Genomic DNA, 20,111 nt, shown 5'->3' on the forward strand with positions numbered 1-20,111 from the left:
ACCATATCCATGTATGTCCTGTCCCACCGGCAAGACAGACCCAGCAGAGGTGGCGGCACAGTGGTATATAGTCAGGCGGGAGCTGCCTTGGGAGTCCTCAACATCGACTCTGGACCCATGAAGTCTCATGGCATCAGGCCAAACAGGGGCAAGGAAACCTCCTGCTGATTACCACCTACCGCCCTCCCTCAGCTGATGAATCAGGACTCCTCCATATTAAATAGCACTTGGAGTAAGCATTGAGGGTGGCAAGGGCACAGAATGTACTCTGGATGGGGGACTTCAATGTCCCTCACCAAAAATGGCATGGTAGCACCACTGCTGGCCAAGTCCTAAAGGACATAGCTTCAAGACTGGGTATGCGGCAGGTGGTGAGGGAACCAACAAGAGGGAAAAACATACTTGACCTTGTCCTCACCAAACTGCCTGCTGCAGATGCATCTGTCCATGACAGTATTGGTAGTATTGGTCTTCACATTGGATGGATACCTTCCATCGTGTTGTATGGCACTACCACCCTGCTAAATGGGATAGATTTCAAATAGATCTAGCAATGTAAAACTGGGCCTCCATGAGGTGCTGTGGGTCATCAGCAGCAGCAGAATTGTACTCAACCACAATCTGTAACCTCATGGCCCAGCATATTCCCCACTCTACCATTACCATCAAGCCAGGAGGCCAACCCTGGTTCAATGAAGAGTGCAGGAGGGCATGCCAGGAGCAGCACCAGACATACCTCAAAATGAGGTGTCAACCTGGTGAAGCTACAACACAGGACTATCTGCATACCAAACTGCGTGAGCAGCATGCGATAGACAGAGCTAAGCGAACCCATAACCAATGGATCAGATTTAAGCCCTGCAGTCCTGTCACATGGGAGGCACAGTGGCGCAGTGGTTAGCACTGCAGCCTCACAGCTCCAGCAACCCCGGTTCGATTCTGGGTACTGCCTGTGTGGAGTTTGCAAGTTCTCCCTGTGTCTGCGTGGGTTTCCTCTGGGTGCTCCGGTTTCCTCCCACATGCCAAAGACTTGCAGGTTGATAGGTAAATTGGCCATTAGCAATTGCCCCTAGTCTAGGTAGGTGGTAGGGAAATATAGGGACAGGTGGGGATGTGGTAGGAATATGGAATTAGTGTAGGATTAGTATAAATGGGTGATTGATGGTCGACACAGACTCGGTGGGCCGAAGGTCCTGTTTCAGTGCTGTATCTCTAAACTAAATTAAAAACTAAACATCCAGTAGTGAATGGTGGTGTACAAATAACAACTAACTGGAGGAGGTGGCTCCATAAATATCTACATCCTCAATGATGGGAGAGCCCAGCACATCAGTGCAAAAGATAAGGCTGAAGCATTTGCAACAATCTTCAGCCAGAAGTGCCGAGTTGAAGATCCATCTCGGCCTCATCCTGAAGTCCCCAGCATCACAGATGCCAGACTTCAGCCAATTCAATACACTCCACCTGATATCAAGAAACGACTGAAGACATCGGATACTGCAAAGGCTATGGGCCCTGACAATATTCCGGCAATAGTACTGAAGACCCTGTGCTCCCGAACTTGCCGCGCCCCGAGCCAAGCTGTTCCAGCTACAATACTGACATCTACCCTGCAATGTGGAAAATTGCCCAGGTATGTCCTGTACACAAAAAACAGGTTAACTCCAACCCGGGCAATTACCGCCCCATCAGCCTACTCTCAATCATCAGTAAAATGATGGAAGGTGTCATTGACAGTGCTATCAAGTGGCACTTGCTTAGCAATAACCTGCTCAGTGACGCTCAGTTGGGGTTCCGCCAAGGCCACTCAGCTCCTGACCTCATTACAGCCTTGGTTCAAACATGGACAAAAGAGCTGAATTCAAGAGGTGAGGTGAGAGTGACTGCCCTTGACATCAGGCAGCATTTGACCAAGTATGGCATCAAGGACTTCAGCAAAACTGAAGTCAATGGAAATCGGGGGGAAACTCTCCGCTGGTTGGAGTCATACCCAGCTCAAAGGAAGTTGGTTGTGGTTGTTGGAGGTCAATCATCTCAGCTCCAGGACATCACTGCAGCAGTTCCTCAGGGTAGTGTCCTCGGCCCAACCAGCTTCAGCTGCTTCATCAATGACCTTCCTTCAATCATAAGGTCAGAAGTGGGGATGTTCGCTGATGATTGCACAATGTTCAGCACCATTCGCGACTCCTCAGATACTGAAGCAGTCCATGTAGAAATGCAGCAAGATCTGGACAATAGACAGGCTTGGGCTGATAAGTGGCTAGTAACATTCGTGCCACACAAGTGCCAGGCAATGACCATCTGCAAAAAGAGAGAATCTAACCATCTTCCCTCGGCATTCAATGGCATTACGTTCACTGAATCCCTCACTATCAATATCCTAGGGGTTACCATTGACCAGTAACTGAACTGGAATAGCCATATAAATACCATGGCTACAAGAGCAGGTCAGAGGCTGTGAATCCTGTGGCGAGTAACTCACCTCCTGACTCGCCAAAGCCTGTCCACCATCTATAAGTCAGGAGTGTGATGGAATACTCTCGACTTGCCTGGATGGGTGCAGCTCCAACAACACTCAAGAAGCTCGACACCATCCAGGACGAAGCAGCCCACTTGATTGGTACCCCATCCTCAAACATTCACTCCCTCCACCACCGACGCACAGTGGCAGCAGTGTGTAGCATCTACATGATGCACTGCAGCAATGCACCAAGGCTCCTTAGACAGCACCTTCCAAACCAGCGACCTCTACCAACTAGAAGGACAAGGGCAGCAAATGCATGGGAGAACCACCACCTGCAAGTTCCCCTCCAAGTCACACAACATCCTGACTTTGAACTATATCACCGTTCCTTCACTGTCGCTGGGTCAAAATCCTGGAACTCCCTTCCTAACAGCACTGTGGGTGTCCCTACCTCACATGGACTGCAGCGTTTCAAGAAGACAGCTCACCACCTCCTTCTCAAGGATAATTAGGGATGGGCAATAAATGCTGGCCTAGTCAGTGATGCCCACATCCCATGAATGAATTTTAAAAAATACATGGTAAATTAAAGCACAAAAAGAAAGCTTATGACGGTCACAAAAAACTTAACACTTTAGAAAGCCTAGAGGACTATAGAAAGTGCAGGGGTGAAGTAAAAAAGGAAATTAGAAAAGCAAAGAGATGAGATGAAAAATTATTGGCAGGTAAAATCAAGGAAAACTCAAATATGTCTTATCAGTTCATTAAGAGCAAGAGGATAACTAAGGAAAGGGTAGGGCCTGTCAGAGATGTACAAGGGAACTTATGCGTGGATGCAGAAGATGTGAGCAGGGTTCTTAATGAGTTTTTTGTCTCTGTCTTCACAAAGGAGAGGGATGATACAGACATTGTAGTAAAAGAGGAGTGTGAAGTATTAGATACAATAAGCATAATGAGAGAGGAAGTACTGGAGGGACTGACATCCTTGAAAGTGGATAAATCACCAGGGCCAGAAGGATTGCATCTGAGGTTGTTAAAGGAAGCCAGGGAGGAAATAACTGATGCACTGAGGATCATCTTCAAATCCTCACTGGATACAGGTGACGTGCCAGAGGATTGGAGGTCTGCAAACGTTGTACCATTGTTTCAAAAAGGTGCGAGGGATAGGCCAAATAATTATAGATTGGTCGGTCTGACCTCAGTAGTGGGTAAATTATTAGAATCAATTCTGAGGGACAGGATAAACTGCCACTTAGAAAGGCATGGATTAATCAGGGAGAGTCAGCAAGGATAGTTAAGGGAAGGTTATATCTCACTAGCTTGATAGAGTTTTTTGAGGAAGTAACAAGGAGGATTGATGAGGGTAGTGCAGTGAATGTGGTCTACATGGATTTTAGTAAGGCATTTGACAAGATCCCACATGGCAGACCAGTCAGAAAAATGAAACCCATGGGATACAGGGGAGTGTGGCAGCTTGGATGCAAAATTGGCTCAGTGACAGGAAACAAAGGGTAGTAGTCGACGGATGTTTTGGCGAATGGAAAGCGGTTTCTAGTGGCATTCCACAGGGCTCAGTGTTGGGTCCCATGCTTTTTGTGGTATATATTAATGATTTGGACTTAAATGTGGGAGGCATGATTGGGAAATTTGCTGATGTCACAAAAGTTGGCCACGTAGTTGATAGTGAAGAGGATAGCTGTAGACTCCAGAATGATATCAATGGTTTGGTTGAGTGGACGGAAAGGCGACAAATGGAATTCGATCCAGAGGAGTGTGAAGTAATGCATTTGGGGAGGGCAAACAAAGCAAGGGATTGCACAATAAATGGGAGGATATTGAGATGGGTAGAAGAAGTGAGAGACCTTGGAGTGCATGTCCACAGGTCCTTGAAGGTGGCAGGACAGGTAGATAGAGTGGTGAAGAATGAATATGGAATTCTTTCCTTTATTGGCCGAGGTATAGAATACAAGAGCAGGGATGTAATGCTGGAACTGTATAAAATGCTGGTTCGGCCACAGCTGGAGTATTGTGTACAGTCCTGGTCACTACATTAGAGGAAGGACATAATTGCTCTGGAGAGAGTACAGAGGAGAGTCACAAGAATGTTGCCAGGGTTTGAAAGTTTCAGCTATGAGGAAAGATTGGATCGGCTAGGGTTGCTTTCCTTAGAACAGAGGAGGCTGAGTGGTGACTTGATTGATGTGCACAAAATTATGAGGGGCCTAGATAGAGTAGACAGGAAGGACCTGTTTTCCCTAGCGGAGAGTGCAATTACCAGGAGGCACAGATTTAAGGTGATTGGTAGAAGGATTAGAGGGGACATAAGGAAAAGCTTTTTCACCCAGAGGGTGATAAGTGTCTGGAATTCACTGCCCAGGTGAGTGGTGGAGGCAGAAACCCTCAACTTTTTTTAAAGGTACCTGTACATGCACCTGAACTGCTGTAACCTGCAAGGCTATGGACCAGGTACTGGAAGGTGGGATTACATTGGGCGGATACTTTTTTCAGCCGGTGCAGACACGATGGGCTGCATGGTCTCTATCTCTGCTGTAATTTTTCTATGGTTCTATGAAATAAGACCATGATCTATCTGGTTCACCTTCTACTAGCCTTCTCTTGGCATGATATAATGATTAATGAAGCAAATTTCACAACCTCAGTTTGTCCCAAAGCACTTCATAGCCAATGAGATCCTTTTCAAGTGTAGTCACTTTTGCAATGTAGGAAACATTTATGCAAAAGCAAGTTTCAACAAAGTCATGAAATAAATAACCATATCATCTGTTTTTAGTGATGTTAGTTGAGGAATAAATGTTGATCAGGACAACAGTGGTATGGGGTCTTTTATGTCTACATGAGGGGACAGATAGGATCTCTGTTTAATATCATCTTAAAGATAACACCACCAACAGTACAGCACTCGCTCAGCACTGCCCTGGGATTATCAGCCTAGGTTATGTGCTTCAAGTCTGTGGAGTGTGATTTGAATCCATAATCGCCTAAATCAGAGGTGAGAGTATGACCCATAGAGTCACGGCTGACATCTTGCTTTGTTTAATCAGAGGGCGAGGAATCATTAGAAAAGAGCTAAACATGGACAAAACATCCTTAACACTTTATCCCACAATCCATTCCCGTTTTACAGGCTGTTTTTGGGGAGATTTATCAGCAGAAGAGGTTTTGATCAATTTTGTTATAAGTACAGTAAGTCACACTGCAGGTTTTAACCCATGATTGGACATAAGAATTAAGGAACGAGTAAAGGCCATTTAGTCCAGGAAATTCATATCTTTTGCTAGATTAGTTCCATCTACCTCCTCCCTCAATTCCTGTCTCTCTATAAAGACATTTAATTGTCCCCAAACCAAATTATACTAAAATGTCTTTCAACTGGTAGCTAAAGCTGATCTCACATATTGGTCTTCTTTTAATTTGGAACCTGAGAGGGGAGTTTTAACACCCCATGATGTGCAGGAGAGGGTTGAGGGGGAGCCATTTAAAAATTTTTACAAGGTGTAAGCAACAGCAACCCATCACCTACACAATTGCTGCCATTTTTACAGAGTTACCAGGCATGTCTCAAGAGGTCAGCAGTTACAGGGAGGCAGGAGCAGCTGCATCAAGCAGGTATGTGTTCTTTATAGCACTGCATGTGGGCCAAGAGGATCAGGAGTGCTTCCCCTCTGTCCTCAGGCAAACCTTCTGCCACTGCAAACCTGTGATCCCAACCTTTATATGCCCCACAATCTTTCCTGAACATCCTTCCACCTCCACCCCACGATGCTTCATGCCTCATAAACTCTTGTGGCTGTCGGGGATTGGCTGAAGCCTTCTACTGCTGGCTTTCCCATCTGGAGGCCAGAGAGCCCGTCACTATCGCAGGCTGTCAGGAGGGAAACAGAATTTACAAAATGATAACAAGGTGCTGCCGTGTGACTTGTCAGGACGTCTGCATTCTCAGGACTTCCAAGTTTCTCCGACATGTTGAGGCCCAAGTGTCCATGAGGTTAACCTCCGGCATTTATAAAGCAAAAATTTGCATTTATATAGTGTCTTTTACGACTTCAGGATGTTCTAAGTGCGCTGCCTTCTTGAACCGCTGCAGTCCATGTGGTCTAACTACATACACCCAGAGTGCTGTTAGAAAGGGAGTTCCAGGTTTTTGACCCAGCTGCGGTGAAGAAATGGCCATATAGTTCCAAGTCAGCATGGTGTATGGCTTGGACGGGACCTTGCAGGTTGTGGTGTTCCCATGCATCTGCTGCACTTGTCCTTCAAGGTGATGGAGTTCGCGGGTTTGGAAGGTGCTATCGAAGGAGGTGTGGTGAGTTGCTGCAGTGCATCTTGTAGATGGTGCACACTGCTGCCACTCTACATCAGTGGTGGAGGGAATGAATATTTGCGGACGGGGTGCCAATCAAGCGGGCTGCTTTGTCCTGGATGGTGTCAAGCTTCTTGAGTGTTGTTGGAGCTGCACCCATCCAGGCAAGTGGAGAGTATTCCATCAAACACCTGACTTGTGCCTTGTTGATGGTGGGCAGGCTTTGGGGAATCAGGAGGTGAGTTACTCACTGCAGAATTCCCAGCCTCTGACCTGCTTTTGTAGCCACAGTATTTATATGTGAATGTTACTTGCCACTTATCAGTCCAAGCCTGGATATTGTCCAGGTCTTGCTGCATGTAGATACGGACTGCCTCAGTATCTGAGGAGTCGCGAATGGTGCTGAACATCATGCAATCATCAACGAACATCCCCACCTCTGACCTAACAATGGAGGGAAGGTCATTGATGGAGCAGCTGAAGATGGTTGGGCCTAGGACACTACCCAGGAACTCCTGCAGTGACGTCCTGGGGCTGAGTTGTTTGGCCTCCAGCAACCACAACCATCTCCCTTTGTGCTAGGTATGACTCCAACCAGCAGAGTGTTTTCCCCCAAGTCTCATTGACTTCAATTGTGCTACTATTGTAATGTAGGAAACGTGGCAGCTAATTTGCACTGAATAAGCTTCCACAAAGAGCTATGTGTTAATGACCAGACTTTTTTATGAAATTGATTGAATGGTTCCAGGGATGAAGAACTTCTGTTATGAAGATAGATTGAAGAAGTTGAGACTGTTGTCCTTGGAGAAGACTGAGAGGTGATTTGATAGAGGTATTCAAAATCATGAAGGGTCTGGACAAAGTAGATAGGGAGAAACTGTTCCCACTCGTGAAAGGATTGAGAACGAGAGGGCACAGATTTAAAGTAATGGGTAAGAGAAGCAAAAGTGTCATGAGGAAAAACTTTTCCACAATGCGAGTGGTTAAGGTCTGGAATGTGCTGCCTGAGAGTGTGGTGGTTATATGAAAAGGAAGAATGTGCAGGGTTACGGGGAGAAGGCAGGGGAATGGCACTAAGTGAATTGCTCTTTTGGAGAGCCAGTGCAGACACAATGGGCCGAATGGCCTGTTTCGGCACTGTAACAATTCTGTGATTCTGTGAAGCATATTAATTTGGCAGGACACTGAGGAGAACTCCCTGGCTCTTCTTCAAAATAATGTCATGGGCATCTTTTATGTCCAGCTGAGATGGTAGATGGGTCTCGGGTTAATGCCTCATCCAAAAGAAAGGAGTGTCAGAATAGAAATTAGTGCTCAATTCTCCGGTGTGGGACTATGAAACCACAACCTCCTGAATCTGAGGTGAGATTACTACCCACTGAGCCATGGCTGGTAGCTCACCAGTAGCCTTGTAAACCCAATGCATCTTGCCGGAATTTAAAAAAAGTACAAAACCAACTTTAATCAAAACTTGATGACCCTATTGGTGATAAAGTTCTTATTACTGAGCTCCTAATTTTTAAATTATGTTCCCTGATAATTGAAGCCTTCATCTTAAATGAACAAGTGCTTTGGGACATCTTGAGGGCATGAAAGGCATTTATATAAATGCAAGCTCTCTCTTTCTACAACACACAGAGGAAATCTCCACCATGCTATTAGATCAAGGATTGATATTAAGTGCACAGTTAAGTAAAGAACTAGGAATGATAACGTAATGCAGAAAACATAAATTGCTCTGTGTAGCGTGTTGAAGAGCAGCTGAACTCAATCTTTCCAGTTTCATTGAAGCCAGTAATATTTAATTACATTTGTTAACCTTCCTGGTAAAATGTCATTATTTATGTATTCTCTGGAAGCATCATGTAATAAGTTGCTTGTAACACAAAACTACACCACATACTCTTCTAGATAAAGCAACATGACTTTTGAAGAGGAAGGCACATGGACTTGTGTGTTATCCTTTTTAAATCAGACTGTTACATTTCCAACTTTTATTAGCATGGAAATATATGTGTAATGACACTTATTAATATGTTAGGGGAAGCTTTTAAACAATATTGAAGTGACAAAAGGTTTTAATGGAAAAATACAGGTAACAATATTGTAATGATTTCAGCAGATTTAGAATTTCAATTCCGCCATCATTAAATAAATACTACTGAAGCCAAATGGACACCATTTGTACCTCCCTAATGCTTATTGATTCGAAGTTTCCATTATATTTTTACTGTCCTGACATCCATTTAATCTTGTGAGTGGTACAGTGACTGTGTCATACATGCTGTGGAAGGTGTTTAATGAAGCTGAGAGGTGCAAGTGTCTGTAAATAACATCAGTTTCACAGTAGGGAAGATCAATAACACTTCATCGGGGTTGTATACTGAAGGAGCTTCGTTGGGGAAGTGCAGATGGACTTTCAGTCTGAGCATTTCTCAGTCACTATGGTTGACAGTGGAGAACATATGATGCTGAAATCAACTCGTAATGTCGGAGAGATCCTCTGGGCTCCATTTCAATTAAAGAATATAGTTTGACGTGGCCCCTATTGATAAGTGTTTGCCATTGAAAGATATTTAATTTCCCTCCACTTTATTGCACTACGTAACTAAAGTAACAAGGTAGAGGTGCTTATTCTGTGATCATTTCTGGGGTACAGTAATGAATAACTGTGCAAGTGCCACATTTTGTAACACACTAATATTTAAAAAAACAACTTGAAGTCATAAAGCACCTTTATTTATATTTGTTCATAGGACATGGGCATCACTGCTCAGATGAGCATTTTTTGCCCATCCTTACACATCCTTGAGAAAGTGGTAGTGAGCCATCTTTTTGAATACAACTGAGTGGCTTGCTAGGCCATTCCAGAGAGCAGTTAAGTGTCAACCACATTGCTGTGGATCTGGAGTCACATATAGGCCAGACCAGGTAAGGACAGCAGATTTTCTTCATTGGAGTATATTAGCAAACCAGATTAATTTACAACAATCCGATAGTTTCATAATCACCATTACTGATACTAGCTTTTTATTCCAGATTTAATTAATTCAACTTAAGCTTCCCAGCTGCCATGGTGAGATTTGAACTTACATCTCTGGATCATTTATTCAGCCTCTGGATTATGAGTCTATTAACATAACTATGCTACCATACCCCCAAATACAATACAACAGTCCAAGGTGCTTCACATGAGCAATCATAAGACAAAATTCAACACCAAGTCACATGAATAGATATTAGGAAAGGTGACTGAAAGCTTGGTCAAAAGGAAAGTTTTAAGGAGTAACTTAAAGGAGGGGGGAGAGGTAGAGAGGCGGAGAAGTTCAGGGAGAGCGTTCCAGATTGAAGGGTTTAGGCCACCAATAGTGGAGCAATTAAAATCAGGGACATTCAAGAGGCCAGAATTGAAGTGCAGAGCTCTCAGACAGTTATGGGCTGGAGGAAGAGGGTTATGGGGCTTGAGGGGTTAGGCCATGAAGAGATTTAGAAACAAGAATGAGAATTTTAAAATTGAGGCTTTTAAAAGCATGATACTTTTTTATGGCTATCAAAGGATGTATTTAGATTAAGATTACCATCGGTACAAAGCAATTTTAACTTCTCAGGAACCGTAAACTGGCAGTGCAAATCTCACTCCCAGGAGAAATGTGAAGTGAGAATTCCTGGAGGTAATAGTCTCACATTGCTTTTCTTTGACACCCTGTGTAGCATAAATAGAGTGCATTGTCAGAACTGAGTTTGAAAATCGTTCAGAGGGGCTGCTGAATCCTAGGACACTTTGTAAACCTATCTTATCCCTTCCCGATTTCTAAACATTTTGCATTTCTAACTGTTTGGAAAGAGTTCTGTATCCAAGGCATGCGCAGGCCTCACTCTCTCTCCTAGGCAGGTAGGTTAAAGCTGCAGACAGGAAGGAGACAGACAATGTAAACAGGGTTCAGGCTGGCTGGAACTGGAAGCTGTAGTATAAATGCACCCTGGACGGCCTCCCACATTCTACCCTCTGTAAGCTTCATGTCATCTAAAACTCTGCTGCCGGAGTCCTAGCTGACCAAGCTGACCAGCTGGTCCTGATCCCCAGCTAGTCCTGACCCCCCAGTTCATCATGAGCCCAGTCTGGTCCTGGCCATCAGTGGTCTTGACCCCAGACTAGTCCTGACCCCTGGCTTGTCCTGACCCCTGGCTTGTCCTGACCTCTGACTAGTCCTGACCCCTGGCTTGTCCTGACCCCTGACTAGTCCTGACCTCTGACTAGTCCTGACCCCTGGCTTGTCCTGACCCCTGACTAGTCCTGACCCCTGGCTTGTCCTGACCTCTGACTAGTCCTGACCCCTGGCTTGTACTGACCCCTGACTAGTCCTGACCTGTGACTAGTCCTAACCCCTGACTAGTCCTGACCCCTGAGTAGTCCTGACCCCTGACTCGTCCTGACCCCTGACTAGTCCTGACCCCGACTAGTCCTGATCCCCGACTAGTACTGACCCCTGACTAGTCCTGACCCCCGACTAGTCCTGACCCCTGACTAGTCCTGACCCCTGGCTTGTCCTGCCCTTTGTTGCTAGCTCATTGGGCTACATGCCAAATTTATCCAGGCGTACAGGTTTGTTAGTAAAAAATAGTGTTTTTATGCACCTGCAGCATTGCATTGGTACCAACTAAAAAAAAATTGAATAAAAATAATACAAAAAAAATTCATGAGAAAGTTTATATTTCCAAATCTGCGGAGTTACTTTGTGGATGTTTAGGAAACAAATCTTTGAAGGTGGCAGGACAGGTTAACAAAAGAGTTAGGGGATGTGCGAGGCAAGTTCTTTACACAGTGAGTGCCTGGAACTTGCTGCCGGGGGAGGTGGTGGAAGCAGGTACGATAATGACGTTTAAGAGGCATCTTGACAAATACATGAATAGGAAGGCAATAGAGGGATACGGTCCCCGGGAATGCAGAAGATCGACGCAGGCTTGGAGGGCCGAATGGCCTGTTCCTGTGCTGTACTGTTCTTTGTTCTTTGTTCTTTGTTAATAAAACATATGGAAACCTGGGCTTTATAAAAAAAGGCACAGAATACAAAAGCCAGGAAATTATGCTTAACCCTGTATGAAACACTAGTTCAGCCCCAGCTGGAGTATTGTGTCCAATTCTGGGTACCACACTTTAGGAAGAACGTGAAGCGGGTACAGAAGGGATTTACGAAAATGGTTCCGGGGTGAGGAATTACAGTTACATGGATAGACTGAGAAGCTGGGATTGTTCTCTTTTAAGCAGAGCAAGTTAAGAGGAAATTTGACAGAGATGTTTAAAATCATGAGGGTTAGATAGAGTAAATAATGGGAAATTGTTTGCAATGGCTGAAGAGTTGATACCCAGAGAATGCAGATTTGAGATGAATAGTAAAAGATCCAGAGGCAACATGAGGAATACCTTGTTTGAGCAACAAGTGATTAGGATTTGGAATTAACTGCCTGATAGGGTGATGAAAATAGATTCAATAGTAGCTTTCAAAAGGGAATTGGATAAATACTTGAAGAAGAAACAAATCACAGGGATATGGTTTAAGAGCGGGGGAGTGGGACTAACTGAATAGATCTTCGAAGGAGCTGGTGCAGACTCGATGGACCAAATGGCCTCCTTCTGTGCTGTACTATTGTATGATTCTGTGATTAAGATTATGGAAGGGTTTCATCTATACAATATAACATTGGTACTGATCACCACCATTCTGTGTTGCATTCTGACAATTTTAGTTTTGAATCATTTTATTAACCAATTAAATATGTACCTTTCAAAATCAAATTCTCATATCAGACAGCTGTTGGTAGGTCACCTAAAAGGTGTTTGAAATTAATAGATTCTCTTTTTTGTTGTTGGGATGTAATGGAATCTTGCTGATCCTCCCCCATGATTATCTTTTTAACAGGGTGTAGCACGAGTGAAGCTTTGTCTTTGAGTAACTGTGTGGAGCAATGCATGGATTCAGGCCTAGTCTCCTCTGTGGCACTGCTGAAAGTTAAGATGGCAGATGAGTGACTGAGGAGATCAGGACAAGTACCTAGGTACTTTAATGTTTCCCTAATTGAGAAGATCTGTCAATCACAAGAGCATTGAAATAAAACAAGCTTCGAGGATTGAATCATCAAAGAAAAGAGAGGAGCTCAATGTAAGAAGATACTGGCTTTGGAGTAGTAAAAAGCTCTGATTCACGTCCAGGAATTTTTATTTAACAGGATAGGTCCTGGCAGGTTTATAACAGAGCAGCTACATTACATTATGTATTGTGAATCTACAATGCTCTGTGTTTCTATCCTGTCCCATTTGTAAATTGCAGTGCAAAGGTTGGCTTGAGTCTCCTTCCATTTATGAAGAATGCTTAGTAAATTACAATACTGATAATAAGTCTGCAGTTAGATTTACAGCACATCAACCTAAGGAAACACAGCATTAGCCACAAGATCATTGCTTTCAATTCTGTCTCAATGGTGTTCTAACAGTATTTTGGCTCTTTACACGAATCAATAATCCACGTTGGTCACATCTCATCCCATTGCCTATTTGTAGTGGCATTTAGCATCTCCTTAACCTGCTGTTTGGCATTATACTAGATATTGACATTGATGCAAAGTAACAACTTTCTCTTGCTGGCTTTAAATTGCAGAGATTTTGCATAAGAAAATAATCAGCCCCTTTGTTGCTGGGCAGCTATTTCTACTGGTTAGAACCAACTGTTACATAAAAGCATAAGAACAAGCGTAGGCCATTCCTCCCCTCGAGCCTCTTCTGACATTCAATGAGATAATAGCTGACTTGCGACTTAACTCCATATTCCCGCCTTTGCCCCATATTCCTTAATACCTTTGGATAGCAAAAACCTATCAATCTGATATTTAAAATCAGTGATAGTATTCTCACTTCTGAGTCAGAAAGTCATAGGTTCAAATCCCAACCCAAAATGAGAACGATGGATCGTTATTCGGCTGGCACAGACACGATGGGCCAAATGGCCTCTTTCTGTGACTTAAACTTGCTAACACATAATCTAAGATATGCTTCAGTCTAGTACTGAGGGAATGTTGCATTATCAGAGGTGTTGTCTTTCACATAAAAAGAATAAACTTGAGGGGCTCCTATTCTTATAGCTTAAGCCCCTCACAGCTAGTTCAGGTGGATGTAAAAAATCCCATGGTACCATTCGAGGCTGGGCACAGGAGTTCTCCTCGGTGTCCTGGTCAACCAACAGCATCAAAGACAGATTGACTGAACTTTATCTCATTGTCTGTGGGACCTTGTGAAAATAATAAAAGTAAGGAAGACTTGCATCTATATAGCAACTTTCACCACCTCAGGATGTCCAAACGTGTTTTACAGCCAATGAAGTATTTTTAAGAGTGGTCACTGTTGTAATGTAAGAAACATGGCACCTAATTTGCACACAGCAAGCTCCCACAAACATCAATGTGATAATGACCAGATAATCTGTTTTTGTTAGTTGATGGATAAATATTGGCCAGGATACCCGGGAGAACTCTTTCTGTTCTGCTTTGAAATATTGCAATCACATCTTTTATATCCAACTGAGAGGGCCGACAGTCTTTTCTTAAGAGGCTGCTGCGGACAGCTTTCTTTTTGCACCTTCTGATCTCACATAAAGCTCTGACCCTGTTTGCCATTCTCACCACCCTGAGATCCACAACCCCACTCCTCCCCCCACCCCCACCATCATCAGGACTGATCATCAGTGAGTTTTAGGTGGAAAGGCGAGGATTTTTCAAAATACTAATCTGGCAAGCATCAGTGGAGGACTAGTTTTGGTCTCCCCATAGGTACCGGCAAAATTTAAATAAGGCCCACACCTGAAAGTTGTTTGGGCTTTCTGGCTGCGGCCTTTAACAGTGAACTGCAGATTTCCCACCCATTTTAGACCTATCTTTAATCTCTCCCCCCAAATTCAATAGAATATACAGCACAGAAACAGTCCATACTGGCATTTACACTCTACTTGAGCCTCGTCCCATCCTCCAATCCTTCCTCACCTAACCAGATCAGCATAACCCTCTGTTCGATTCTCCCTCATAAGACCATATAGCTGCCCCTTAGATGGGTTGAATTTTATTTGGACGGCGCACTCCACGGCGGTGCCCTTTAAACTTAGCGCGGTGTCCGCTTTCAGTGGCCGCCAAGGAGTCCCCGTGATATTTCATGTCTCCATACGGTGTTCCGAAGGCGCGCGGAGCACGAACGGCAGCTGTAATATCAGAGTGGGATGGCCGCTGCCTGCAGGTAAGTCTATTTACATATTTTAAATGTTCATCTCCATATGCTGATGAAGGTCCAACCGCCAGGCGGCAGGGGGTGGAGGGGGGCCGTGCCGAAGTCCCCCCACCGCTGGTAATATGCGGCGGGCCCTTCGCGACGTCACGGGTTGAGGTGGGCCTCTCCCTGCAGCATTTTATCGGCTCCCGTGCCGTGACCCGCGGCGTCGAAGGGCCAGTAAAAATCAGGCCAATGCATCTATACTATTCACCACAACAACTCCCTGTCTTAGTCGGTTCAACATTCTAACTACTCTCTGGGTCAAGATGTTTCTTCTGAATTCCTTATTTGATTTCTATTTTATATTGATGGCATCTACGAACAACCTAATTTTGTTCTTTCCAACTTGTGGTGTATTCAGATGTATCTTTCTTTCTTTAGAAGTTCGTGCCTAAGATCCAAGTTGATTATTTCCCAATCATAATGAGCACAGTTATAATTAATTAATTAAAATATTTGATGATTAAGTTAGTCCTTTATTTTCACTGGAGGTAGAATCAATTCCTTAAAAAAAAAATGAATTAAGGTAAGCTTTCTTATTATGGAGTATCAGTAGCAAGTTAAACCATGTTAGGGTTCTCACTGTTTTATGACAGTGCTTAGCTTCAAGCAATATGTGCCCTTGTTATATAGAGTCACAGTTCTGCTAATTACATTTTAATCAACAATAAATTGTATCCGCTTATTAGATTTGAACCCTGCATGAGCTACTGCTGTCCTTAGCTGCTTGCTGTTTTTCCATCAAAGCTTATCAATTTTGCAGAGTGGCCATGCTGTATTTAGTATATCAGGTAATTCCTTCATGAGAAAGGAACTTATCTGTTGTTGGAGTTGAACCCATTATCACAGTACTGAGAGGCAGACATCTTAGAGCTAAGCTGCTTACTGATGCTCTTTATAGCTTGTTGTGCTTTTTTTTAACAAACACATGTTATTCTCTTGTGAACTTCTATGAGATAATACATCAGGCCCTTTCCTGTTTGATAAGGCTATTGACTCTTGCAACTTGAACTCCACACACTCACCGCTGGAAGGAACAGTTACTATTCTGTTAATCCAACAGAGCTAATGATGTCCTCTTGTTCTTTACCATTTATATTCTAGTAAAGCTTTGTATCCCTTCTGCAGTGCTGTGCTGTAACTTGTCAGCCGTGGCACTCTTGCCTTTGTATCAGAAGGTTGTGGGTTCAAGTCCTACTCCAGAGATTTAAGCTCAAGCATCTAAACTAACTCTCCTAGTGCACTACTGAAGAAGTGCTGCACAGTTGGAGGTGCTGTTCCTCATACAAAAATATGTTAAACTAAGGTCTTGTCTGCCCTCTCAGGTGGGTGTAAAAGATCCCACAGCACTTTTTCAAAGAAGATGAGGGAACTTTCCCCAGTCCCCTGGGGAAATAAGTTGCTCCTGAATTCCCTTTTGGATTTATTATTGGCTACCTTATCTTTATGGCCTCTAGTTTTGGTCTCCCATACAAGTGGAAACACTTTCTCCATATCAACCCTATCAAAACCCTTTCATAATCTTAAAGACCTCTATTAAGTCACCCATTAGTATTTCCTTTTCGAGAGAAAAAACTTCAGCCTTTTCCTGATAGTTTTTTTTATTCATTCATGGGATGTCAGCATCGCTGCCAGGCCAGCATTTATTACCCATCCCTAAATGCTCTTGAGAAGGTGGTGGTGAGCTGTCTTCCTGAACCACTGCAGTCCATTTGGGGTAGGTACACTCACAGTTAGGAAGGGAGTTCCAGGATTTTGACCCAGCGACAGTGAAGGAATGGCGATATAGTTTCAAGTCAGGATGGTGTGTGACTTGGAGGGGAACTTGCAGGTGGTGGTGTTCCCATGCATTTGCTGCCCTTGTCCTTCTAGTTGGTAGACGTCGCGGGTTTGGAAGGTGCTGCCTAAGGAGCCTTGGTGCATTGCTGCAGTGCACCTTATAGATGGTACATACTGCTGCCACTGTGCATCGGTGTTGCAGGGAGTGAATGTTTGTAGATTGGGTGTCAATCAAGCGGGCTGCTTTGTCTTGGATGGTGTTGAGCTTCTTGAGTGTTGTTGGAGCTGCACCCATCCAGGCAAGTGGAGAGTATTCCATCACACTCCTGACTTGTGCCTTGTAGATGGTGGACAGGCTTTGGGGTGTCAGGAGGTGAGTTACTCACCGCAGGATTCCTAGCCTCTGACCTGCTCTTGTAGCCACGGTATTTATATGGCTAATCCAGTTCAGTTTCTGGTCAATGGTAGCCCCCAGGATGTTGATAGTGGGGGATTCAGCGATAGTGATGCCATTGAATGTCAAGGGGAGATGGTTAGATTCTCTCTCGTTGCAGATGATCATTGCCTGGCACTTGTGTGGCACGAATGTTACTTGCCACTTATCAGCACAAGCTTGGATATTGTCCAGGTCTTGCTGCATTTCGGACTGCTTCAGTATCTGAGGAGTCACGAATGGTGCTGAGCATTGTGCAAACATCAGCGAACATCTGCACTTCTGACCTTATGATTGAAGGAAGGTCATTGATGAAGCAACTGAAGATGGTTGGGCCTAGGACACTACCCTGAGGAAATCCTGTGTTATAGAGTTATAACCTCTTAGTTCTGGCATCATCCGTGTGAATCTCTTTTGTACCTTCTCTGATATATCTCTAGCTTTTTTATAATAAGGAGACCAGGACTGTTCACACTGTGGTCGATCGAAGATTTTATACAAGTTTAACATGACCCCCCCGACTTTTCAATTCTATTGCTCTAGAGATGAACCCCAGTGCTTTGTTTGCTTTTTTAAGGCCCCTATTAACCTGTCTCACTACTTTTAGTGATTTGTGCATCTGTACCTCCAGATCCCGTTGTTGATCTACCTCATTTAGACTCTTATTATCCAAGCAGCATGTGACCTCCTTAGTGCTACCAGAATGCATCACTTCACACTTATCTTTCCCAACAGTCTCTATAGTGCAGGATCTTCACCAGGTACTCAAGAGGGAATTGGATTGCTATCTGAAAAGGAATAATGTGCTGGGCTACAGGGAGAAGGCTAGGGAGTGGCATTAGGTGAACTGTTCCTTCGGAGAGCCAGCACAGAGACAAAGGGCCAAATGGCCTCCTTCTATGCTGTAAGAGGCGGCACAGTGGTGCAGTGGTTAGCACCACAGCCTCACAGCTCCAGGGACCCAGGTTCAGTTCTGGGTACTGCCTGTGCGGAGTTTGCAAGTTCTCCCTGTGTCTGCGTGGGTTTTCGTCGAGTACTCCGGTTTCCACCCACCGCCAAAATCTTGCAGGTGATAGGTAAATTGGCCATTGTAAATTGCCCCTAGTGTAGGTAGGTGGTAGGGAATATGGGATTACTGTAGGGTTAGTATAAATGGGTGGTTCTTGGTTGGCACAGACTCGGTGGGCCGAAGGGCCTGTTTCAGTGCTGTATCTCTAAATAAATAAATAGAGAATCTGTGAGGTGTCTATTTGCCATGACCCAGTCTAAACTGAGTACTTCCAGGCACAGTGAAAAACTTTTATTATTAACTTCCTCATAAACATTTTCGGACATTGCTCCTATGGAAATATAATTCCACCAGTGTCAGCCTTGATTCATATCAGACACTTTTGCCTCTGAGGCAGAATGTTTTGGGTTTGGGTCCCACTCCAGAGACGTTAGCACATTACCCAGGCTGGCACTGCAAGGAAGTACTGTGGTCATGCTGCACTGTTGGAGATGCTGGCTGGGTTTTGCTCAACCGTCAAGTTTAACAACATATATTACATTGTATGCAGTACATACCATTGCACCCAAAGCAGGAGGGCCTTGAGTCATGGTCGGACCCAACCCTGGTGGTAAAGTCCCCCAGCAGGAACAAATGTGCAGTATTAGGAATGCTACTAATGATTAGATTAGAGATACAGCACTGAAACAGGCCCTTCGGCCCACCGAGACTGTGCCGAACATCAACCACCCATTTATACTAATCCTACAATCCTACCAAACATCCCCACCCGTCCCTATATTTTCCCTACCACCTACCTACACTAGTGACAATTTATAATGGCCAATTTACCTATCAACCTGCAAGTCTTTTGGCTTGTGGGAGGAAACCGGAGCACCCGGAGAAAACCCACACAGACACAGGGAGAACTTGCAAACTCCACACAGGCAGTACCTGGAATCGAACCCGGGTCCCTGGAGCTGTGAGGCTGCGGTGCTAACCACTGCGCCACTGTGCCGCCCGATATTATGGAGTTCCTCGTAGATCTGGTCTTTAACTTCAGGTGGGGAGCAGACTGTTGGAACATAGATGCTGAGTAGGTGTACTGGGCCAGAGGCGGTGAGCAGACGGATGGACAGTATGAGTTCCGAGCCATTTGAAGGTGGCTCTATCATGCTGAGCAAAGAGTTTCTGGTGGTGAAGCCCACTCCATGCTATCTTGGTTCTTCAGGATCCCTACCCTGCCAGTAGAAGATGTAGTCTTGCTCTCTTAGAGATCCGCTCGCAGGGAGGCGTGTCTCCTGAAGTGCTGCAATGTCCACATTGAATCTACTGAGCTCGTTGTTAATGATGGCGGTCTTGCGAGAGTCCTTGATTTGTCTAAGGTCTTCCGACAGGCCAGGACACATAGTTATGACGTTCCACCTTGCAAAACTGCTGGACAGAGACTTGCAGCTTGCAGAGACTGCTGGCATTGTGTACCTATCACAACCTCTGCATCACCAACTCGTTCTTTCATACTAAACCCTGTCATCAGGTTTCATGGAGACACCCAAGATCACGCCGTTGGCACCAGCTGGACCTCATCGTCACAAGGCTAGCCTCTATAAACAGTGTCCAAATCACACGCAGCTTCTACAGTGCGGACTGCGACACCGACCACTCCCTGGTGTGCAGCAAGGTTAGACTCAAACCAAAGAAGCTACATCACTCTAAGCAGAAGGGCTGCCTGCGCATCAACACTAACAGAATTTCTTATCCACAGCTGTTACATAAGTTTCTAAATTCACTTGAAAAAGCCCTTCAAAACACTCCTGC

Source organism: Heterodontus francisci, chromosome 15 (assembly GCF_036365525.1).
Source record: "Heterodontus francisci isolate sHetFra1 chromosome 15, sHetFra1.hap1, whole genome shotgun sequence".
In the NCBI taxonomy this organism is placed as follows: Eukaryota; Metazoa; Chordata; class Chondrichthyes; order Heterodontiformes; family Heterodontidae; genus Heterodontus; species Heterodontus francisci.